General features: G+C 40.9%; 2 pseudogenes; one reads left to right on the top strand and one right to left on the bottom strand.

Moving 5' to 3' along the window:
• Nucleotides 1-530: 530 nt before the first annotated feature.
• On the bottom strand, nt 531-1,292 carry LOC143638689 (heme oxygenase 1 pseudogene; annotated as a pseudogene).
• LOC143638688 (putative COBW domain-containing protein 7 pseudogene) lies at nt 1,291-25,185 on the top strand (annotated as a pseudogene).

Genomic DNA, 25,185 nt, shown 5'->3' with positions numbered 1-25,185 from the left:
AGCTTCAGCAACTTAGAAAAGCCCTAAGCAACTTAGTGAGACCCTGTCTCTAAATAAAACACTTTTCAAAAGAGCCCGGGATGTGGCTCAGTGATAAAGCTCCCCTGAATTCAACCCCTGTTACCAACCAAAATAAATAAATAAGTAGTTGTCAGGATGTCAGGAATCAGATTTTCTTTGTAAATTAGTGACATATTTTATTAATGATTTTGTACCCTTAATAATTGATATCTAAAGGTCACGTCCTGGAAAAATGTAAATTGATGTTACATTTTTCTGTACTCCTAATGATGGTTAAGGAAATGTCACTTCTTAGCAAAGTTTTGAAATTGTATAATCAATGACGTATTCTGAATCCATAATGATGAGAAAAATTGCAATAAAAGATGACCCAGAGAAAGCTGCATTAGTGCTGTCTCTCTGGAGATTGCTGCAATGGAACGACTCCTGTCTCATCCTTTTCGCCAATGCCACTCATCCTTCAGGACTCCCTGAACCCTGCTAGGGCAGGACCCAGCACTTCATCCCTTTCAATGGGAGCCCAGGAGGTCCTCACCTTGCACCTGGCTGCTGGCATGGGGGTGAAGGCCTGCTGTCTGTGAGGGGTGCTGGTCCTCGGGGTCTTGGGTCAGCAGCTCCTGCAACTCCTCAAACAGCTGAATGTTGAGCAGGAATGCGGTCTTGGCTTCTTCAATGACCTTCTGCCTGACCTCAGGGGTCATCTCCAGAGTGTTCATGCGTGAGCGGTAGAGCTGCTTGAACTTGTTGGCACTGGCGATGTTGGGGAAGGTGAAGAAGGCCAGACCCTCTCCGGAGCTGGGCAGGTCCAGGGCCTTCTGCACGATCTTCTTGAGGACCTGGCCCCCGGACAGGTCGCCCAGGTAGCGGGTGTAGGCGTGGGCCACCAGTAGCTCGGGCTCCCTGCACCCCACCTGCTGCAGCCGATCCACATAGCGGTGCGTGGCTGCTGTGTAGGGTACAGCCTCCTGCCAGCGCGGCCCGTACCAGAAGGCCATGTCCTGCTCCAGTGCGGCCCTGCGGTGCAGTTCCTCAGGGAAGTAGAGGGGGGCAAAGACCGGGTCGTCCTTGTTGCGCTCGATCTCCTCCTCCAGGGCCACGTAGACGTGGTACAGGGATGCCATCACCAGCTTGAAGCCCTTTCGGGTCACCTGGCCCTTCTGGAAGTTCCTCATGAACTCGGCATTCTCTGCCTGGGTGTGCACCTCCATGGTGGCCTCCTTCAAGGAGTCGGACAGGTCCTGGGGTAAGCTGTGGCACTGTGAGTGGTCCATGGCCGGGGCTGGCTGGCTGGCGCAGGTGGCTCTGGTAGCAGCGGAGGAGCAGGCAGCGGCTGTCAGGAATCAGATTTTCTGTTAAGGAAAATTAGTGCATGGTGATATTAGAGAAGGTGGGAAGAATATGAGAAACATATGTAACTGCAGTATACAATTTGAATCATCTCCTATAGAGCCCTCTGGATTTGCATATAACCCTTCAGCCCACAGTGCTGATTCCACTAATATAGTGTGTAGGTTACTCATTGGTACTGGGTTGCCCGCTGCATACCTGTATTCGGGTTGATGTTCTGAGCTTCCCTTGCCCGTTGGTTCACACAGAGACCTGTTCACTGCTTCTGGTCTTTTTGAAAAAACAACCGTGGACTGTATCCAGTGATGACTAATGGAATTCCTGGATTTTTCCAATCTCCCTCCCCATCAGTCATACATAGTTGCCTTACACAGTGTTGGAAATCCTGTTGTAGATTCCACCCTAGTTCCAGTTTGGGCCGGTTGAGCAGTCAGTGTGCTGATATATGGAGTGTGAAGGGCAATTTCAGGCAGAAACCAAGCACCTCAGCTTCTCCAAAGTCCAGATCAGATTGATCTGGGAACCTGGAATTAGAGGCATGCGTGGAAGCTCCCATAATTACAAATGCTCCCCACCAAATGGTTTTAGATTTTATTTTTTAAACTTATATATTTATGTTTTGGGGGTACTGAGCTTCAAATCCAGGGTGCTTTACCACTGAATTACATCCCCAACCATTTTCTTTTTTAAATTTTGAGACAGGGTCTTGCTAAATTGCCCAGGTTGGCCTTGAACTTGCCATTCTCCCATTTCAGCCTTCTGAGTCACTGGGATTACAGGTGTGCATACCCATGCCCCATGCATTTTTATATTTTAGAACTCAACTACAGGATAATACTTGTACATGGAGGAATGAGCAATGCCTTTCACTGCCTATATATTGTTATTTTACTTTGATTCTTCAATTTATATGTAGTATTGGCATTCTACATAGCATCATATGTAGCACTGGGAATTTTTAAAGTTAACATTTAGTCTATAGGTTTTTTTAAATTTTACAGCATGGTAGCAGTCCTACAAGAATCATGAACTTCACTTGGAACATGTTGACTCAAGGACTGGCCCTGTGACATCAGCTATTTATATTTATGAACAGGAGTTGACTTTGAGCTACTGTGTGTTTTGGGATGAGCTCAGAGTTTGGGTTGTTTTCATGGTCTATGATACATTCTTTTGTGCTTCTTCAAGAGATGTTTTTAAATGTTTTCCTCATAGGGCATGTCAAAAACCATCTAGTACATTTTTGTTCTTACATGATGAGGGCAGTAGTCTCAGGCTGACTAGTCTGTCCAGTAGGAGCTTTTTCTCTGAGATCTTCCCATACTCTTCTGTTTTCTGTGTGACTCAATCAGTCCTCTGGCCATAGCTACTTGGTTTGGTACTTTTTACCTTACCCTAGTTGAGCCAGCTGTGCTTATGAGGTCCAGAGTGATAACCTGCAGTCTCATTAATACCCTTTCATGCGTAGAATGTAGTTTAGAAGACCTCCTAGTAGGTTCTCCTAAGCTATGCTCATTTCTATCTTTAAAACATGTTTGCTCCCTTCTGTAAGGAGCCTGAGATGATCTGTGAAAATGGTTTACTACTCTCTTGCTCCAAAAAACCCATGAAATCATGCAAATCAAGAGGTTCAAATCTACATGTTCACTTTAGGACCATTCAAGAAACTGTGCCAGCCATCAAGGGTATGCATATTTGAAAAGTCACCAAGAACCTGAAAGATGTCACTTTAAAGAAGCAATATTTTACAGTCCAGGCTTACAATGGTGGAGTTGGGAGGTGTGCCTAGGCCAAACATTGGGGTGGACACAGGTTGGAGGCCCAAAAAGTGTGCTGAATTTGTGCTACACATGCTGAAAAATGCAGAATAATGCTGAACTTAAGAGTTTAGACATAGATTCTCTGCTCATTGAACATATCTGTACTTATAGACCTCATGATCAGATTAACCCATATGAGTTCCCTCGCTACATACAGATGATCCTCACTGAAAAGCAACAATTTATTCCTAAACCAGAAGAAAAAGTTGCACAGAAGAAAAAGATACCCCAGGAGAAACTGAAGAAATAAAAACTGATGGCACAGGAATAAATTCAGCATAAAATAAATACAAATAAAAGTTCAAAAACATGTTTGTCACTTTGATTTCTTGCATTTTGCTAACTATTTGTATTCTTCCAATAAATGTTTGAGAAGATCCCACCTGTAGGTTTTTATTATTCACAATGCATGATCAAAGAGGCTGTGTGTCTGCCACATGAATGAACCAACAGAGCTCAGTTCAGTCTGGTGCATTGAGGACAGAGGCTTGGGGGCAGAGGTATGAAGTTTCCTGGCCATGTAGAAGTTTTCTTTTTTGTTTATGGAAGTACTCCCCCAAAGGTAGTAGATCTATCACTCCTTGTGAGAAATGACTCTTCTGGTTCACTTCTTAAAAGCCACAAATACAAGCTGGGTATAGTAACAAAGGCCTATAATCCCAGTGGCTCAGGAGGCTGAGGCAGGAGGATCACAAGTTCAAAGCCAGCCTCAGCAATTAGTGAGGCTCTAAGTGACTTAGTGAGACTCTATCTCAAAATAAAAAATAAAAAGGGCTGGGGGTGTAGCTCAGGGGTAAAGTGCTCTTGGGTTCAATCCACAGTACCAAACCAAACAAAACAAAACAAAAAAATCTTAGGACACTTGCATTACATTCTTAGTTCCTTGCAACTGAGGCATCATTTATTACATATCAGTAGGTCTTATAAAGTTTTTATAATAGCAGAATTTCATTAAATGGATGGAAGGGTTTGGTTTTTACTTGGCATTAATTTTTCTTTAAATATATCAGTATAGTTTCCACTGTTTGTATACAATTTGCAGATAGCTAAAATCACCTGTCCTCTGTGCAGCTTACCTTGGGTTAAACATTTCATCAAATAGCCTTATTATTGTGGTTATTGAAATCCACCCCCACAGAAAAGGATACAAGACTATGGCAGTCTGTCCTGCCTATAGCTGTGCTACTCTAGGTGTCTGGGCATGGGTCTGTCCGTGTGATTTCAGAAAGATCTTGGCTGCAGATGTCATCAACTATCTTCTTGTCACTCAGTGTGTAGAGGGACCCAAGCTGCCATGTCTCCCTCTTGCTGTGAGGTTCACCAGTGTGCAGACTTAAATCACTTCTTTTTTTCTCAATTTGTATCTGGAATTTTATTTATATGACTTTTATTATCCTCTCTTGCGTTTCAGAATGAGTCTCACATTAGGCTGTGAGCCTCTCCCAACTAGCTACCCTCACCCATGTCTCCAGCCATTATAGTGTCCCATAGTGTGTGCCCCTCTCCTGAGAAATTTTCTAAAATGTTGTTCTGGGGGGCTGTGATGAGTTTTGAAGGGACTGAGGGGTTATAGAATAGATGGCCAGTGACATTTGGATTATTACCATTGTTATGGTTTAGATGTGAGGTGTCCCTCAAAAGCCCACATGTGAGACAATGCAAGAAGGTTCAGAGGAGAAATGATTGGGTTATAAGAGTCTTAACCCAATCAGTGAATTAATGCCCTGACATGGATTAACTGAGTGGTAACTGAAGTGGTAGAGTGTGGCTAGTGGTGATGAGAATTGGGGCTTGACTTTGGGTATATATTTTGTATCAGTGAGACCTTATATCTAAGTAAAATAGAAGAAAAGGGCTGGGGATTAGCTCAGTGGGTAAGTACCCCTGGGTTCAATCCCCAGTACCAGAAAAACAAAAAACAAACATTAGAGAGTGGAATTTCTCTCTTTGCCTTCTGATCATCATATGAGCTGCTTCCCTCTGCCACACTCTTCCACCCCCCGATGTCCTACCTCACTTCAAGCCCTGAGGAATGGAGCCAGCCTTGTATGGACTAAGACTTCTGAAACCATGAGCCCTCAAATAAACTTTTCCTCCTGTAAAATTGTTCTGGTTGGGTATTTTAGTCACAGCAGTGAAAAAGCTGATTCAAACAACAGTTATCCAGATACCCAGCACTATCAAGTGGTAGTCACACATGGTCTTCTTAAGCTTGCAAAGGGCATCCAGTAATGGACTTTTTTTTTAGAGAGAGAGAGAGAAATTTTTAATATTTATTTTTCAGTTTTTGGTGGATGCAACATCTTTATTTTATTTGTATGTGGTGCTGAGGATCGAACCCAGCGCCCCGTGCATGCCAGGCGAGCGCGTTACTGCTTGAGCTACACCCCGCCCAGTAATGAATCTTTGTTATAGTTCAGATGAGGCTTCTCAAACCTAATTGTACTGGCCCCCAGATAATGGGGGACATTGGCCAAATGTATGGCATCTTCCCTCAGTCTGTCCCTATATAAGAGAATGTGTGAGTTAAGGTGACCATAGTCTCTGAAAACCAGGGATGCACGGAGACAGGAATTTCTGCTGCTGGAGGTCCTCCAAGCTATTGCCATCCACAGGTGGGGGATTACATAGGGCTGGCTCACTTTGCCACTATAACTCTCTCAAAGAGACTCTATGACAAAGAGAGGTACACAACCTGGTAGAGAGGGACAAGGTCTGGGAGAAAAGACTTTGAGTGACATATGTGTTAAACACCCTCAAGATAGAAATAGGACCTACAGGGCAAGAACCTAAGAAAAACTTAGTGAGACTTGGTAGGTATGGTGCTTCTTGCATGTATTTGCAGCATAAAAGCAAACTAATAACTTCAGCAAAATCACACACTCATCAAGCTCCCTCCTGTAGTGGCTATATAGCTTATGTACTGCTTCTGACAGGCCCTGTGCTAAGCATGAGTCTATGTTCTTCCTTCATGCTCATAGTAATCTGGACAGCCAGGTCCTTCATATATGTCTCAGAGAAGCCAAGTCACTTGCTCAAGGATATACTGTCAATGAGTTTCAGAGGCAAGATTAGAACCAAGATAGCCTGTGTGCTCTTAAACCCATGGCACCTTAGAATGGCATGAAGTTTGGGCTGGGTGCAGTGGTGCATGCCTATAATCCCTGCAGCTCGGGAGGCTGAGGCAGGAGGATTACAGGTTTAAAGCCAGCCTCAGCAACTTAGTGAGGCTCTAAGCAACTCAGTGAGACCCTGTCTCTAAATAAAGTACAAAATATGGAGAATGTGGCTCAGTGGTCGAGTGCCCCTGAGTTCAATCTCTGGTACCCCCCCCCCAAAAAAAAATTTAAGTCTAAATCAGGTGTGGTGGTGCATACCTGTAATCCCCTTGATTTGGAAGGCTGAGGCACGAGGATAGAAAGTTCCAGGCTAGCCTCAGCAACTTAGCAGGACCTTGTCTCAAAATGAAAAATAAAAAGAGTTGGGGATGTAGCTCAGTGGCAAAGCACCCCAGGGTTTAATACACAGAACTACAAAAAAGAGAGAAAGAAAAAGAAAGAAAGAAAGAAAGAAAGCTCACAATGTACAAATATAAGCATGCTATATTTGTACATGGACCAAAATTTTTAAAAATATGCCTTTAGGGATGGGGTGCAGCTCAGTGGTAAACTATTTGACTAACATGTGAAAGACCCTGGTTTCCATCCCCAACACTGAAAAAGGAAAGAAAGAAAATATGTAATTATATCTATCTCCAGAGCTAGATATATAAAGATAAACCAAAACATTAACAGCATTTTTATGGAGAATTAAATCAAAATATCTGAGGCTGGGTTTAACCCAACATCCTCACTTTAAGATAAGGAAACAGAAACTAGCAGATAGAAGGCTAGAACCTGGTATTGGTCTGGTAGAGACTGAAATATTCTAGGATTCCAAAGAAGAACAGTTAGGGACAAGAGAAAAGTTCCTTGAAATGGCTGGGTTTGTTTGTTTGTTTGTTGGGTGGGGGGGCTGTGTGTGTGTTACTGAGGATAGATTGAACCAGGGTCTCATACGTGCTAGACAAGTGCTCTACCTTTGAACCACAGCCACAACCCCAAATCACTGCCTTTAAAAAGGCATCTCTCTAAAGGACCCTTCACCAAATGTATTTATAAAACATCTATTTTCAAAGAAGACATCATCTGAGGGAGGACAGTTGTCTCAGGCTGACATAAGGTATGTGCCTAGGAGATGCTGCTATGGACACAACTGTTGGCTTCTTAGCTATGCTAAGTTCCATAGGAAAGATTATTGTTTCAGGGTAACAGATAATAATTTGATTATTGTACTTCAATGTTCAAATTCGTCTGATAACTCTTCAATTTTTCTGCTTGTTCAGGAATAGACTGAAATCAAGGAATAGACTACCATCTAGAGGCCATTTGTATCTCAGGGAACAGATTTCAAACATCTGTTATCTGGGCAAGTCATTTCTCTCAGTTGGATCTCAAAAAAAATTTTATTTCTCACCTGCAAAATGAAGATAAGAAGAATAAGATATTACTGTAATTTCCCACTCTTTGTAGGTCTGCCCACTTTTCTTCTTATTATTAACCATGGAACCTGCTCAGAATGCCACTCTGTATCACATTCTCATTTCTAACCCGAGGGATGTCAAGACATGCTGTATTGATCTTCACAAAGCAAGGATCTTTGATCCCATACTGTGGTAAAACTATCATCCTGCATCTGAATTTCACACAACATTCCAGTTGTGGACTACATAAATGTCTTTTTTTTTTTTTTTTTTTTTTTTGGCACCATGGGTTGAGGATGGTTTTGAACTCGCAATCCTCTGGTCTTAGCCTCCTGAACCGGGGAATTACAGGTGTGTTCCACCATGCCCAGCCTTACACAGATGTTTATTTTAACTCCTTACTTTCTTGGAGACAATCCAGTGACACCCTTTTATTGTCCATTCCTCTTAGGATGTAAGGAGGGAAATTCAAACCCTGAGATGGTTTATTTCCATCCAGTTTTTGTTTGTTTCCCTGCAAGCCCAGAGGTAGTTTATCTTTACACAGTTTTTGTTGTTGTTGACTGGGGATTGAACCTAGGGGTACTTTACCACTGAGTTACATCCCTGGTCCTTTATATTTTTATCTTTTTAATTTTTGAGACAGTCTTGCCAAGTTGCTGAGGCTGGCCTCTAATTTGCAATGCTTCTGCCTCAGCCTCCTGAGTACCTGGGATTAACAGGCATGCACCACTGCACCAAACTCTACCCAATTTTTGACTGAACATTCACACCAGTGGATTAGAAAGGTTTTACACTCCTTGGTTGAACCTATATCTATATACTGACTTCATTGCTGTCTGTTGGCTGTTGCCCTTTTATAATATTCTGTTTTGCTCGAGATACTACCTCACATTTTCATATACAGACCATGGCCAATTGGTTGCGAAGAAGACCACAGCAAGTCCTCAGACCACAGGATACAGGTGCTTCCCTTTGTTTATATCTTTGCCACCCCTTCCTTCAAGAAGTGAAGGTGGAGTCTGTTTCTCCACCCTCAGGGTTTGTGCTGGCCTCTGACTTGCTTATACCTAAAAAATGTGGTGGACAAATAGGGGCTTCTGAGCCTAGTCAAGAAGGTTCTGATGCTTCTATGCTTCTTCTCTTGAAACCCAAATCAAAAAGACTGGGAGCCTAGCCAGTATGGTGGCACACACCTATAATCCCAGCTGCTTGGGAGGATATGGAAAATAGGCCCCAGGGAACTTCCCTTATCTTCAACTGTTCCCTTACCTGCCCTCTTGCCATGTGTGTTGGGAAATGTGTGTGGTAAATTGAAGCAACAGGATAAAATAGAAAGCCAGGCCCCAGCCCAGGAAGGGCAAGAAAAGGAAATGCAGAGAGCCCAGAAGAGACTCAACCTGGCCCCGCCTATAGCTGAAACAGGCTTTCCCCGTACTGAGCCCCTATGATCTCTAGCCACACCCTTTGAAGGACATGGAAAATAACAACCCCCAAGGAGAAAGGGAGAGTAATGAGCTCTGAACTTGTTGCAGTTTTCCTTATCTACAACTGTTTCCCTGACTGCCCAAGGTCTCCTTCCAGCTGTAACCAACATAGTTCCTGACAGAACTCAGCCCCTCTAAACCCTATAAAAATCAGACCCTTATTGTAGCCAATTACCCTTTTCCCTCTTGAAAATGTGCCTCTCCACTGCTTTAAGCATCGCTGGTCCATTGAGGTCTGCCTCCATTTCTTTTTCTTTCTGTATTCTTTTTCATCTGCTTTCAATTACAAGTTCAAAGCCAGCATCAGCAACTTAGCAAGGCCCTAAGCAACTTAGGAAGACCTGGTCTCTAAATAAAAAATAAAAAACACTGGGGATGTGGCTCAGTGGTTAAATATCCCTGGGTCCAATCCCTCAGTACCAAAAAAAAAAAAAAAAAAAATGGGAGCCTAAGTTTCCTGGGATCTTAAGGAATCTGTATACCTCTGAACTATACTGCAATCTAAGCTACTGGGCATAAGGCAAGGACAGGCAGGTCTTTTTCTTCACCAGTCTGCCTTGGCCAATTCTGACTTGCTATCTAAATCTGCTACATTCAAGAAATCACTTTTGGCTAGTGCTCTCCAGAGGCCTGCACTGGGGTAGCTGGGCACTGACTCTGAGTTGCACGACAGGAAGGAGGTCCTGAGCCCCTTCTACATACAGGTAATCCACAAGCCACTCTCAGGACAGCAAGATATAGAAGTGGATCTGTGCCCTTGTCAACACATGGCTTCCAGGGCATGTCACCATAGCTGACAAAGTATGTTCACTCTCACCTAACTCCACTGTATAAAGTCTGTGTGAGTAGACAGAGCTGACTGGAAAGAAAGAGCACACAGGATGGTATGTCCAGGCCCTGCCCTTTCTGAACCACTGCCCCAGACCTCACATCCTAGGAGGGCAGCCCTGTGCATCTTGGCCCCCAGACCCCATCAGCTCTGTCTTGTGGGTTGTGCTTGGCATCATATCCCACTGAGGCCTCATGGTCTACCTTCAAGAGCTACATATACACACATCTTATAGATGCTGCTGAGAGCTAGAAATTAGATAGGCAGACAGGGTGGGACCTTAGTTGCAACAGTTCCATATACAAAGTATCTGCAGGGCCAGACAGAAAGTGGTCAAGCATGTGAACAAGCACATGAACAGCACATGCTCAACATCCTGATAGGACAGGGAGGGCACGTGATCACCAAGTATCTCCCTCTGATTGGAAGGAGAAACTACCTTCCCCAAATGCCACAGTCTGGCTGGGCACAAAATAACCGAGCCACCACAAAAGCCTTGTAGATTTAAACAGCAGCTCTTTATTCCCGAACTGTCACCGACACTCTACATGCACATTCTGGGAAAAATACACTCCCTCTCACCGGGCTCTGCATACCAATTCTCTCAGAACCCTGCGAGAACTCCACAGGAACTCCAGGAGTGGGCGCCTGAGGCAGCAGGATACGCCCTATTCCCAGCAGGATCCACCCTAAGCCTGGAACCACCCTATTCCCTGCAGGATCCACCCTAAAGCCGGATCCACCCTAAACCCGGAGCCACCCTAATCCCTGAGCAGGGTCACCTTTCAAAGCAAAATACCATGCGTCATTCCTACTTGGCTATGACTCTCAGCATCTCCCCCCTTCTGATTAATTAAACAACAAGCAATATGGCTTAGGGACTGTGCCTGTTAGGTTGTCCAATTCAACATATGGTCCTTACCCGTCATCTGATGAGCTGACCTCTAGGCATCAGCCTCCTGTCTTAGGTTGGTACCACTGCAATTGGATCATACCCGTCACTGACTACCGGTCCAGCATACAGCCATACTTGTGGATAGGCGTATGCACCAGTGGGGGGGTAAGGTTCTTTGCCTCACCTCTGTTGGCCCCCAAATTTTAGACCAGCACTAGCAGAAGGGAGGAGGATACAGAAATGCCACGACACCAAGCCAATTGATGGTTCCTTTGGAAAAATTGTATCACCGGTGACACCATCAGCAAAGATACTCCAGTATTACCACAATTCGCTGCACCAAACAATAGTTCACAATGTATACAAGTGATACATAGTCCAGGCAAGTTCTGCAAGCAGTTCAAAGCAGAGGAGTCTATCAATATGTCCATTTCCTCCCAAAGTAAATCAACTCCTTGATTGAGCATTACTTGTTGAGTTATTATTCATTGATGCATCAGTTTATAGTTTACTGTGATGGCTATCATAGAAGCTGTAGTTTGGTTTTATCTTTGTCTTTACCGGCACTGGGATGAAGTTAGGAATTCTGGCAATGATGCTAAATAGAAATTATGTAAATTAAACCATTAAAATCACGTGAATAAAAAAAAATTCGGATTCATTTTTTCATGAGCGCTCCTCATATATGAAATATGGACATACGCACACACAGACATACAACACAAAACACAAGTGTGCACACAAACGTACACATAAGACAATAGTAAAGGCCTTGTAGCTTTACACAGGTGAAATCTCCATTGCAATGTTTAAAAACTCCACAGTCAAAAAATAAAACTGATCAGAAAAACATTAACATATGTCTGTATGAGCTCAAAAAATAAAATAGAACTTTATGATGTGGGAAAAGGCAATAATAAAATAGATATTGAAAAAAGCATCCTGGTTAATCACTGTCACAGATGTAAGAATAGCCAAGCTGGAGCTCTGGATATCAGCTGTCATGGATTTGAGTCAAATCATCTTCTTTTTGGTCTGTAGAAATCGCTTTGGTTAGTCTCTCTGGAATCCAAATTGGCTGCTCTTCTCCCTGTGGAAACACACAAACAGAACCCCGACTCCAGACAATCATTGGGTCAGGACCTTTCCATTGTCCTGTTAGAATATCCTTCCAAAGTACCTTAGGCTTATGTACATTTTTTGGACACATATGCCTTTCCGTAGTACTGAGCCCTGATGAATCCAAATTTTAAAAAGTTTAGAGTAAAAAGGGTTATTTTAAGTTTATCTTTGGGGGATATATACCCCTTCCAAATTCCCTCTTTTTGCTTTAATAAATACATTTTAATAGTTTGATGAACTCTTTCAACTATGCCTTATCCCTGTGGATTGTATGGGATTCCTGTTAAGTAAAACATTAACTGATTTTTCTTCAGGGATGATGTTCCAAAATATCCTATATGCATCCTTTGGAAATTTAAAAATCCTTTTAAATTTAAGTCTTCCAAGAGCATTTTGCCTTAGTTTTTAGAATTACTTTAGTCCTTTTAATTTTTTGATGTGGTTTTAAACCAATTTCCTTCTAGTTTAACGTTTTCTAAATTGGCTCTTGTCTATAAATTTTAACACCTTCATCTGAGACTTCTAATATCTGCACCACCAGAAATTAAAGTTGATGGGCTTTTTGAAAAAAAATACTAATAATCTCCTTGTTCTTCTATTTTATCCAATATTTGACTTTAAACTTCTCTCTTCTACCTTTTTTTTTAATCTTGAATGTCTGTATCTAATAGTTGTCTTAGCTTTTTGCATTTTCTATCTGAAATACCTTTACTTGACATTTTCAACCATTTTCTATCTTATTTCTATCTTCTAGTTTTTTTGGTTTTTTTTTTTTTTAAGGTTTGTACATTCATCCTTAGTTGCTTTTTTTCCTCCTAGTTTTCTTTTGTTTCCTATTTTGTGGGTTTAAAATTCTTGTCTTCCTACATCTTCTCTATCTTCCTACATCTTTTCTATCTTTTTTTTCACCTTCCTGTACTTCTGTCTTCAAAGTTTTTCACTTCAAATTTCTACATTCTTTCTCCAAATTGCTTTTATCCTATTATCTTCCCATTTTCATGGTTTTTTTTAAAGTAATGCTTTTAAGATTAACTAGGCTTCGAATGACGCAATCTTTCCTCCTCATGAAGGCATCTTAACCACCTTCAATTTAACCTTTTAAAGCCTTCCAATTATCATCTATACTGTACTTTTAAATGTACTTTTTCACCACCTACAGCTTCACTCTTTTAAACGAGACTTAGATTCTGTTTAAATCGCTTTAATGTTAGGTTACATGGCTGCCCTTCAACTAAAGGCTTTTTTTTTTTACTCCATTAAGAAGCTTTGTCTCAATCTGCCATGTACAAATACCTTTTTATTCTTTCTTCCTTTCTCAAGATTTTAAAGTAAGTCTAGTTTCCTCAAAATCTTTTTAAATGGCATTTTACAACTTTTTACTTTACCACAGAGATTATCTCATCTAGAAACATTTCTTTTCCCTTTAACCTTTTATATTAATATATATTTCCACATCTTGAATCTATTTATATCTCTTTTCTAGCCATTAACCCTTTTTATAAATTCACATTCTGAAACAACCCTTATAAAATTTTTGATTTAGAAAAATTACTCCACTTTAATAAGATGAAATACTTTCATGTTTTTTTATGGTACTATAATACTATAATTGAAATCCAACTGAAACTTCTTATACTCTTTGTATATAAATTACACCTGATAGAATCTTAACTCTTAGTAACCTTGTTTCAGCAAAGACACAGACACAAAGCAATATTAAACTTTTTTTCCATTTACCAATTTATGAAAACACACATAATGTTTAAATATATTACCTTATGGAACTTAATAATTCCATTGTCCTGTTAGAATATCTTTCCAAAGTACCTTAGGCTTATGTACATTTTTTGTACACATATGCCTTTCCGCAGCACTGAGCCCTGATGAATCCAAATTTTAAAAGTTTAGAGTAAAAAGGGTTATTTTAAGTTTATCTTTGGGGGATATATACCCCTTCCCACCCAAAGGTCATCAACCAATAAAGTTCACCTCTAGCAATACCATACCATATAAACCCCCTAGATAGCAGTAACATGGCAGCTACCCATTTGGGACCCCTGTGTTGTAATAATTGTACTTTTCCTCTGCTTAAAGAAATAAATTCTGTCACTTTACTCTACCTTCCATTGTCAGTGGGTCTCATTCTTTGGATCTGTGTACACCTTGCAACTGTGTGACTCACTGCTGTGGTCACTCAAATGGCATGAAGAAGGCATGTTCCAAATGGAAAGGGAGAGGACAAATGAATGCAATGGGTGCATTAAGTGGATGGGAATGGTGCTATGAATTCTCTCCTCACAACTATTCTCACTGCTGTTGTTTTGCAGCAACTTTTTTAAATCACAGGTATGAAAAAATATGACCTCCTAAATAGATACTTCAGACCCAGTGCAAGTCTGTGTTGGCAGATGCCGTACTAAACATAATTAATGTGGGAGGCAGTGTCTCAAAGGTATAGTTAACTTTCCAGGTCTTACCTGTCTCCTGGTTACTTAATTCAGGGAAGAACAATGACAAAAGTACAAGGCCCAAGTCTGTTGTTTTTGCCACTAGGAAGCCATTACTGTGGAGATGAAAGTTAGTGAGAAGGAAATCAGATTATTCAAAGGCCAGTCCTGAAGTGGTGGAGGGGCTGTTTATTCTCAAACCTCCATTTTAGGGAACTCAGGGGTCAAAGGGCTTGTATGAGGAGGTAAGGAGGGTCACAGGGAAATGGACAGGAAGGCTGTAACTGAGGGCAAGCATCTGGGCTCAGGAACAGTCTTTGTCCTTCAGGGGATGTTTTCCTTTCTCTTTAGTTTAAACATTCTTTCCAATCACAAGTGACCTTTGTCTACTGGGTCAATCCTTGTAACTCTTTAAAGTAAACACATTATTTTCTTGCAAATTAAACATTAGCTTTGTTTTACTTAGAGAGCACGATTATTAGCAAGTCCTTTGCTGGCTTTGAGGACCACCTACTATTCCAGGTTCTGAAAAACTAAAGGAGGTCTGGGTTAGTAATTTTTTTTAATTTTATTTTTATTGTTTAGCTGTTGATAGACCTTTATTTTGTTTGTTTATTTTTATGTGGTGCTAAGAATCAACCCAGTACCCCACACACGCTAAGCAAGTGCTCTACCACTGAGCCACCATCCCAGCCCCTAATTCTTTTTTTAAAAAATATGTTTTACATTGTCAATGTCTCTTTTATTTTATTTATTTGTTTATGTGTGGTGCTAAGGATTGAACTCAGGGCCTCACACTTGCCAGGTAAGCAAGTACCATTGAGCCACAATCCCAGCCCAAACTAATTTTTGTCCCCCTTTCTGGGAGTAGTTGACTCTAGAAGTTAATGACTCAGGTAGTCTTTTGTGCAGCTATTATGGAAAGCAGTATGGTGATTTCTTGGAAATCTGGGAATGGAACCACCATTTGACCCAACTATCCCACTCCTCACTCTATACCCAAAGGACTTAAAAACAGCATACTACAGGACACAGCTACATCAGTGTTCACAGCAGCACAATTCACAATAGCTAAACTGTGGAGCCAACCTAGATGCCCTTCAATAGATGAGTGCATTAAAAAAAATGTTGCATATATACACAATGGAATTTTACACAGCGATAAAAGAGAATAAAATCATGGCATTGCAGGTAAATGGATGGCATTGGAGAAGATAATACTAAGTGAAATCAGCCCATCCTGAAAAAACAAATGCCGAAAGTTTTCTCTGATATAAGGAGGCTGACTCATAGTGGGGTAGGGAGGGGGAGCATGGGAGGAATAGATGAATTCTAGATAGGGCAGAGAGGTGGGAGGGGAAGGGAGGGGGCAGGGGGTTAGCAAGGATGGTGGAATGTGATGAACATTATTAAACAAAGTGCATGTATGAAGACACGAATTGGTGTCAACATACTGTATATACAAACAGAAAAATGAAAAATTGTGGAATATATGTGTAATAAGAATTGTAATGCAAAAAATCCAAAGTACATGTATAAAGACATGAATTGGCATGAACATACTTTATACAAAGATATGAAAAATTGTGCTCTATATGTGTAATAAGAATTGTAATGCATTCCACTGTCGTGTATTTAAAAAAAATAAAATCAATTCTTAAAAAAAGTAGTTTTTTGTTGTTGATGTTTGTTGTTTGTTTTTCTGATGCTGAGGATTGAACCCAGGGCCTCCTACATACTAAGAAGTGCACTGGGCCACATCCCTAGCCCCCAAGGGGTTTTTCTTTAGAAGTTACAGAGCTAGGCAAAGGATAACTTACAAGGGTCAAGCTTGGGAAGTAAAGCTAATCAGAATCAGGTGGTATAAAACACAGTGGCACAGCTATTACCATTGTCACAACAGGAGTTGTATTTATGTGGGTGCATAGTGGTGTGTTGGGAGGTTGGAGGCTTTCCTCACTTGTTACAAGTGGTCCACAGTGAGAATCCACCCTGCCCTTATAATCACACATATTGATTGGTCTTTGTAAGGAGGATCCAGGGCTTCTGCTCAAGGATCTAATATGATCCTTTTTTTGGGGGGGGGGTACCAAGGATTGAACCTAGGGGTGCTTAAACCCTGAGCCATATCCCCAGCCCTATTTATTGTTTACTTAGAGACAGGATCTTACTAAGTTCCTTTGGACCTTGCTAAGTTGCTGAAGCTGGCTTTCAACTCACAATCCACAGCCTCCTGAGCCGCTGGGATTACAGGTGTGTAGCTGAGGTGATCATTTCTGTCTGCCCATCTTCCATCATATTGCAGCAGATTACTTTGATTTATGCTTGTGTGTGTGCATGCACATGTGTGTGTTTGTGTGTGGTGTGTGTGTGTGTGTGTGTGTATAAGAGTATGTGGGGGCTGGGGCTGGGGCTCACTGGTAGAGCACTCATCTTGCATGTGTGAGGCCCTGGGTTTGATCCTCAGCACCACAAGGATAAAAAAGAAAAAAGGTATTGTGTCCCCCTACAAATAAAATAAATATTTTAAAAAAAGAGTGATGTGAAAGTTGAATGTAACTTTTTCAAGATGCAGGACATCATTATTACTATAGCAGCAAACTTCCTGCCAGGTTTTGACCACCCCCCCCATACCAATTCCCAAAAGAAGAAATATGGTAGCTGATGGGCATGAGGGAAAGCACGTAATCTATGACTACTTGTTTACCTTTTGTTTTGTTTTTGTCAGGCCCTTATCTCCTTAGAACATAAGATAGGGGAGAATGGGAACATCTGCCTTCCTTCCTGCTGGATTCCTAGTGTTTAGCACAGTGGGAGATAAATAACCCATGCTCTTTTAATATTTCCTTAACTTGATTGTTGAAGAGATACAATTTAAAACAACCATGCAGATGAAAGCCATTCTGCTGGGGAGAGTTCTCACTTTGTTTCTGGAAAACAACTTTGTCAATACATGTCCCAAACTTAAAAGGATTATGTTGTTTTTGAGCTATCCACTACTCTTTTAGCCATTGCTAAACTAAGCTAAAGAGTTCATCAGTTGTGTGGTAAACAACTTAACCATGATGAAGTGTATCATCTATGTCTTCATAATAATTAAACATTAAAAAATAATGTTAAATTGGGGGCTGGGGCTGTGGCTCAGTGGTAGAGCCCTCGCTTAGCACATGCGAAGCCCTGGATTTGATCCTCAGCACCACATAAAAATAAATAAAATAAAGGTATTGTGTCCAACTACAACTAAAAACTAAATATTTTAAAAATAATAATGTTATAGGAGAATTTTTATATAGTTTTTAGATGTTGATGAACCTTTATTTTATTCATTTATTTATATGTGGTGCTGAAAATCAAATCCAGTGCCTCAAACATGCTAGGCAAGCACAAACTCATCCCTGTAGAACATTTAATACCTTGGAGATAGCTTCACAAAATTGTTAGAAAGTACAAACAAGATGCTATGCAAGGCCAGGTGCAGTGACGCCCACCTGTAATCACAGCTGCTTGGGAGGCTGATGCAGTAGGATCACGAATTCAAAGCCAGCCTCAGCAAAAGCTAGTTGCAAAGCAACTCAGTCAGACCCTGTCTCTAAAATATAAAATAGGGCTGGGGATGTGGCTCAGTGGTTAAGTGCCTGTAAGTGCAATCCTCAGTACAAAAAAAAAAAAAAAGTTATGAAAGTAAATACTACCATTTAAAATTGTTTATTTACTCCTAGAGAAGAAAATAATGTAAAAAAATAATAATGTAAGCAAAATGTCATTGCATTCTGAGTAGTTGTCTGAAGTATTGAATATCAGGTAATTTTTATCTTTGTCTATTGTTTTATCTATATTTCCCAAATTTCTACACTTTCGTAATAAGAGACCATTGAAATTTACTAAACTGGACAGCTTTGCCACCTGGTGGCATGTCCAGTCATTGTCTGCCTTTAATCTGAGGGAGGAATGTGGTCATCAGATTGCAGAGCAGATACCACTGCGGGAGTCTGATTGCTTCTGCATCAAGGCAGCTGGGAGAATTCTGCCATCATATGGTCAAAGGTAGCAATTACAGTTCCTCTAGTGCATGGCCACTTTTCCTAGGCAAAGGATCCATAAATTTTGAAAGTTCTACCTTGGCTAAAACCTGCAGTCTGTGGGCTGAAGAGTGATTGGGATTGGGGTCCTCTCTTGGCTATGGAGAAGAAGGAATCCCCTGAAGTTAAAGTCAGGGGACAAAACAGATTTGGTGACTGCCATTGGAGACCAGTAGGAGGATGGGGATGAAGAAGACGGGGGTTAAGGGATAGAAAATGTGCAACCACCAAGAAGGACAAAAGGAGCAGTGTTCAGGGAAGAGAAAAAGAGAAGGGGCTTAGATCTGGGCCAGTAGCTACAGAATCAAGCCAGTGTTCTTTTTAAAAATATATTTTTATAGTAGATGAACACAATTTCTTTATTTTATTTTTATGTGGTGCTGAGGATTGAATCCAGTGCCTCACACATGCTAGGCAAATGCTCTACCAACTGAGCTACAGCCACAGCCCTGGGCTATAGCCTTCTTTATTAAAATAGCAGGGTATCTTCTATTTCTAGGGATTCACCTTTTGTTAGGAATGTAAAAATAATTTCCAAACACCATGGTTTTCTAGTTTTCTCTGAACTGTGTCTTGGCTGATAGTGGTTTTTAGGGAACTTCTCAGCCCTAACTCCCCATATAAAATTTTGGGCAAGGGTCTCTGGTCAGTTTTAGCATGTGAAAGAGTAGAGAGGCCTGGAACACCCTACACTCTCTCTATTGTTTTGTAATCTGCTTTTATTACTTGCTGTTTTGACATGACCATTTCCCATAATAGAGATATGGAAAATATGATATGTTTTTATTTTATTCCACTGCATGTATATTCTGATGAATTTATTTCTCTCCAATTTCTGGGCTTCATGGATATGTGTTTGGTTTGGTTTGGGGGCTCATTGCTACTTACATCTCTGTTTTGGAAAACCTAAGTGGACACCATTCCCCACATGATGGAAGGAAAGGCAGTGTCTTCACTCAAAATCTTTTGTCATAGAAACATGGAGGTCACCTTCCATGGTACCTATTTTGAAGATATAGAATGTCTGTGACCCCCACCAATATCATACTTGAAACTCATCACCAGCATGATAGCATTAGGAGGTGACACCTATGGAAGGAGAGATGAGTGCCCTTATAAAAGAGGCCCCAGAGAGCTGCCTTGCTCCTTCTGGCATGTGAGGATACAGCAAGAAGGTATCATCTATACCAGTTATCAGATCCACTGCCAACTTGACCTTGGAATTCTCAGCCTCCAGAAATGGGAGAGAGAAATAAATAAATTTCTGTTGTTTATAAGGCTCTCAGTCAAAGACTTTTTATTATAGGAGCCTGAACAGACTAAGACAGAATGTCCAGTTTGTATTAAGTAGGTTTAAACTAACTTTAAAGAATTAATAAAGAATTGGAAATATAAACCTTAAAGACTAAGGGTTTTCCACAAGTGGTAAGGTTTCTTTCTATTCTTCTTTCTGTTCTCTTACAGAACAATTTAGCCCAAAATCCAGTAGGTGAGGCCAAGCAATGTATTTGAATTGGGGAGCCAGTGTGATTGTATATGTGTGATTGTATATTCTGTGGTATCAGGGATGAGCAAACTAAGACAAGTATCTATAGGGAGGGAATAGTGGCAATGGTGGTTCAATGTCAGGGATTAGAACCCATATGGGATGAAGAGAGCAATTCCATTGAGAAAGGGAACTGACGGCAGTGGCCCACGAGTCTAGAAACAGAGGTAGTCTGGCATGGTGTTTCAAAATCTTATTGTAATAGGGAAGACAGTTACATTAAGTGGGAGGTAACAGTTAAGGCTGAATTGTGTCCTTCTAAAATTCATGATGAAGTCTTAACTGCCAGCGAATTGACCTTATCTGGAGAGAGGGTCTTTGCAGAACTAATGAAGTTGAGATTCTTAGGCCAGGCCTTAATCCTGAATGACTGGTTTCCTTATAAACAGGGCAAATTTAAACACAGAGATACACTCAGAGGGAAGAGACACAGGGAGAAGATAACCATCTAAAAGTCAAGGAGAGAGACCTGGAACAGGTTATTCTCTTAAAACCCTCAGAAGAAACCAACCCTATCAGTACTTTGATTTTGAAATTGAGCCTCTAAAACCATTTTTTAATCTGTTGGTTTGTGGCAGCTCTTGCAAACAAATATGATAATAGGATTTTGAACCCTGAACTTTGTAGAAGGGTGTCTACCTTCAGGGCAGGTAGTAGTGGTGAGCATGACCTAAGCTGAGTTAGGTGCAGTGCAAAGAGAGATCCTAGCAAAAGACATTAGAGTCTAATGAGGTAAAGATGGTGCTTATTGGGAGCAGCTCAGCATAGAGTACCTAATCCTAAAGTTAGATTAGAGGGACACCCAGAAGAGAAATTGGACCATCAAGTGTCCATCAGGCAGAGTGCTGTGGTTTGAGTATGTCCCCCAAAACTTGTGTGTTAGAAACTTAATCCACAAATTCATATGTTAATGGTTTTTGGAACTGGGCCCTTTGGGAGGTGATCTGGTTATAGGTCTTCACCTCATGAATGGATTAAGAGGTTATTGAGGGGGCTGGGGATGTGGCTTAAGCGGTAGCGCGCTCGCCTGGCATGCGTGCAGCCCGGGTTCGATCCTCAGCACCACATACAAACAAAGATGTTGTGTCCTCCGAGAACTAAAAATAAATAAATAAATATTTAAAGATTCTCTCTCTCTCTCTCTTTAAAAAAAAAGAGGTTATTGAGGGAGTGGCTTTAACATGAAAGCAAGCTCTCTCTCTCCCAGATTTCCTCTGTTTTACCAAGTGATGCCCTCTGCCCTGTCATGACCCAGCAGAAAGGCTATTACCAGAAAATGAGCAGATGTCAGTGTCATACTCTTGAACTTCTTAGCCTCCAGAACTGTAGGCTAAATAAGCATTTCTTTATAAATTACCCAGTCTGTATTCCATTAGAACAACAGAAAACAGACTAAGACATGGGGCAAGGACAGCTTCCATGGTGAGAGGTCAAAGACAGAAGTTGGAAATCAACCTATTATCCAGAGTGACAATACAGTACATTAAGTACACATAGCAGAATGTGACATAATTGTAAGGAACTTCAACACTCTTAAAAGTAGGTAAATTTTTGCTGAGCATGCTGGCACATGTTTGTAACCCTAGAGACTGGGGTGGCTGAATCAGAAGGATCACAAGTTCAAGGCCAGTCATGGCAACTTAGCAAGACCCTGTCTCAAAATAAAAAATAAAAGTGGTTGGGGAGTGTAGCTTAGTGGTAAAGTGCCCCTAGGTCAATCCCCAGTACCTAAATAAATAAATAAATAAATAAATAAAATTTTTAAAGTAGGGATTTTTTGTTTAGATAAGGATGTCCATTTTCACCACTCTTATGCAATACAGTATTGAAGTCCTACAGCAATAACACAAGAGAAAGAAATAAAGGACACTTAAACTGGGCATAGTGGCACACACCTAGAGGCAGGAGGATCACAAGTTTGAGGCCAGCCTAAGCAACTTAGCAAGACCCTCTCTCAAAATAAAGGGCTGGGAATGTATCTCAGTGGTAAAACACCACAGGGTTTGATCCCCAGTACCAAAAAAAGAAAAAAAAAAAAACATCCAAATAGGAAAGGAGAGGTCAAATTATCCGTGTCTGCAGATAATGTGTCAGAATTAAAATTCATTTTTTATAAGCTTAAGCATGTGGAAGTAATGTTACATTTTGTGATTAGTAATGCCAATATAAGAAGTTCAGGTAGTTATAATTAATTAGGATCTCCAAGAGAAAACAATTTCAAAGCTTACCCAAAAAAGTACATTTGTATTATAATTTCCACTGTTAGTAGCCTGAAGAAGGTACACTTTTTTTAAAACCAAAATGATCAAATCAATGTGATTTGTCCAAGGACTCACTTTGAATACATGAACTTGGATTTTTATTTTAAAAACTATTTTGAGCTATCAGGTTTTTTTTTTCTTTATAGTCCATCACATCTCAGCCAGGTTTGGTGGCATGTGCCTATAATTCCAGCTACTCAGGAGGTTGAGGCAGGAGGTTCATTTGTATACACAGATTGGAGGTCAGCCTGAGCAACATATCAAAAACCCAACTCAAAAACAAAACAAAAAAAAGATTTAAAAAAAAGTCTACCATATTTCTATCCCCAAACACGTAATAATTAGATTTTAGAAAAGGAAAGACAAATTGGACTTAGACAAGAAACAGAAACTGAAATAAAGAAATGGGAGGGAGAGATTCCATTTCCCCTTGAGATTCACTCTGAGAATCATAAAAAGGAATGGTGTGTAGGAGTTTTAAAAAGACGGAAGATAGGTTGGGCTTGTTGGTGCACACCTGTAATCCCAGTGGCTCAGGAGGCTGAGGCAGTCATGAGTTCAAAGCCAGCCTCAGCAACTTAGCAGGGCTCTAAGCAACTCACTGGTCCCTGTCTCTAAATAAAATCCAAAAAAGGGCTGGGAATGTGGCTCAGGAGTTAAGAACCTCTGAGTTCAATCTCCATTACTGTTGTAGGGACAGATGAGGCAAGGCATCAAAGATAGCAGGAAACAGTTTTATGTGGCTGCAGCCAGGTTCAGAGGGCACAGCTTTTGCTGTCATCAATCAATTCCCTGAACCCTGAGTTCAGGTAGTTTCAGAGTTTTATACCAAGCATGTAAGGGGAGGGGCTCAGAAGTTCACAGTCTGCAGAAGTTCACATAAAAGCACCTTTTTCTTTCACTTTTCTGGGCAAGTTGACCCTTCAAGGACAACACCTGACTGAGAAGGGGAGAGCTTTTTTCCCCTTTATTTCCTCCCCCTGCCAGCTATTACCATGGAGCCCAATTGGTAGCTTCTCTTATTTTAGAAATGTAGACATCTGTGTGAAGCCCAGCTCAAGGCCAGAGACCTTGTTTACACATTTTTACAAACTACTATACTGGATACATATTTGTGAGAAACTAGTAAGGGGGTGCCCAGCACCTGGAGTGCTGATTTCTTCCCAGCTAGTGGCCAAGTAAAATAGGACAACATGAAAATAGGAAGTTTATCTACATTGAACTGTTTTTTTAGAGACTCTTTTGCTTACAGTCCTAAAATCAGCCATAGTAAAGATTTCTGGAGAAGCCCAGTTAAGATTTTTCTGTGGAGAAAGGGGGTGCCACTTCAGTACCAAAACCAAAAACAAAACAAAAAGACAGAAGATAAGGTTAGGAGTGTAGCTCAGTGGTGAAATGCTTGCCTGGCACTGGTTCAACCCCTAGTACAGCAAAACAACAACAACAAAACATGAGGTATACTTCTTTTTTTAATGTTAGTCATTACATAATTTTATGTAGAGGTATATTTCTTAAGCAAAATAGTTGAGCTGGTTCAGGTGTTGAGTCCATTTGAGCGTCTTCCTGGATTTTTTAAAACCTTGACAGCATAATTTTAGCAATGTTAAAATATAAGTCTCAGAGGCTGGGGGCAATGGCTCAGTGATAGAGTGCTTGCTTAGCATGTATGAGGCTCTGGATTCCATCCCCAGCACCACAAATAAATAAACAACAAGAACCACAAAATGTGTGTCCCATACAAATACACTGTGTCAAACTTTTACAGAATGCATTATAATAAGAGAACTGGTGAGATGACAAAGCTGGTTCAAAGAGGGATAGAAAACCTGATGTAACTAGGTTCACGGGCACACACCTATGATCTCAAAGGTTTAGGAGTCTGAGGAAGGAGATCACAAATTCAAAGCTAGCCTCAGCAATTTAGCAGGGCCTTAAGCAATGCAGCGAGACCCTGTCTCTATATAAAATACAAAATGGGGCTGGGGATGTGGCTCAGTGGTCGAGTGCCCCGAGTTCAATCCCTGGTACCCACCCCCAAAAAGAGCAACTATTAGCTAGACATGATGGCACATGCCTGTAATCCCAGTAGTTCAGGAGGCTGAGGCAGGAGGATTACAATTTCAAGGTCAGTTTCAGCAATTTAGCAAGGCCCTAAGTGACTTAATGAGACCCTGACTCAAAATAAAAAATAAAAAGAGCAGGGGATGTGGCTCAGTGGTTAAGCACCACTGAGTTCAATCCCCAGTACCCTCCCCCCAAAAGAGCAGCTATTAGATTAATAAATGAACCAAGAATACTCTTAGAAACACAAACATCAAGAATTGATCTCTCTAATGTATCAAATATTCATGCATTTATAGTCTCTCTGGAAAGTGCTTGCAGAAAACACTTCAATGTATGCCAGCAACACAGCCTCACCTTTATCAGAATATTGTTATAGTAAAAAAGATATTGTTATAGTCACATTTGAAGTAAATGCAAAAGAGGGCTAAGAATATTTATTCACAGACTCCTGTGGGAAGAGTGTGAGAAATAAGGACAGTCACTGCACGAAAGTCACATGGCACTAAAGGGGCTGGAACTGAACAAAGACAAACCACAACAAGTGATTGTCCAAGGTGAAGGCAAACTCTGTAATCTGGTAGAGAGTCCAGTAAACTGGAAAGATGACACTGAAAGAACAAATTAATTAGTCCTTATTGGCAGGAATTTAGATAAGGATATCCTTAAACAACTATTTATAGCTGCTGTGACAGAAACAGAAAAGCAGTGGACAGCACATTTCAAGGAAGACCAAATTTGTCTGTGA

Source organism: Callospermophilus lateralis, chromosome X (genome assembly GCF_048772815.1).
Source record: "Callospermophilus lateralis isolate mCalLat2 chromosome X, mCalLat2.hap1, whole genome shotgun sequence".
NCBI lineage: Eukaryota > Metazoa > Chordata > Mammalia > Rodentia > Sciuridae > Callospermophilus > Callospermophilus lateralis.
This window is presented reverse-complemented; position numbering and strand designations above follow the sequence as displayed.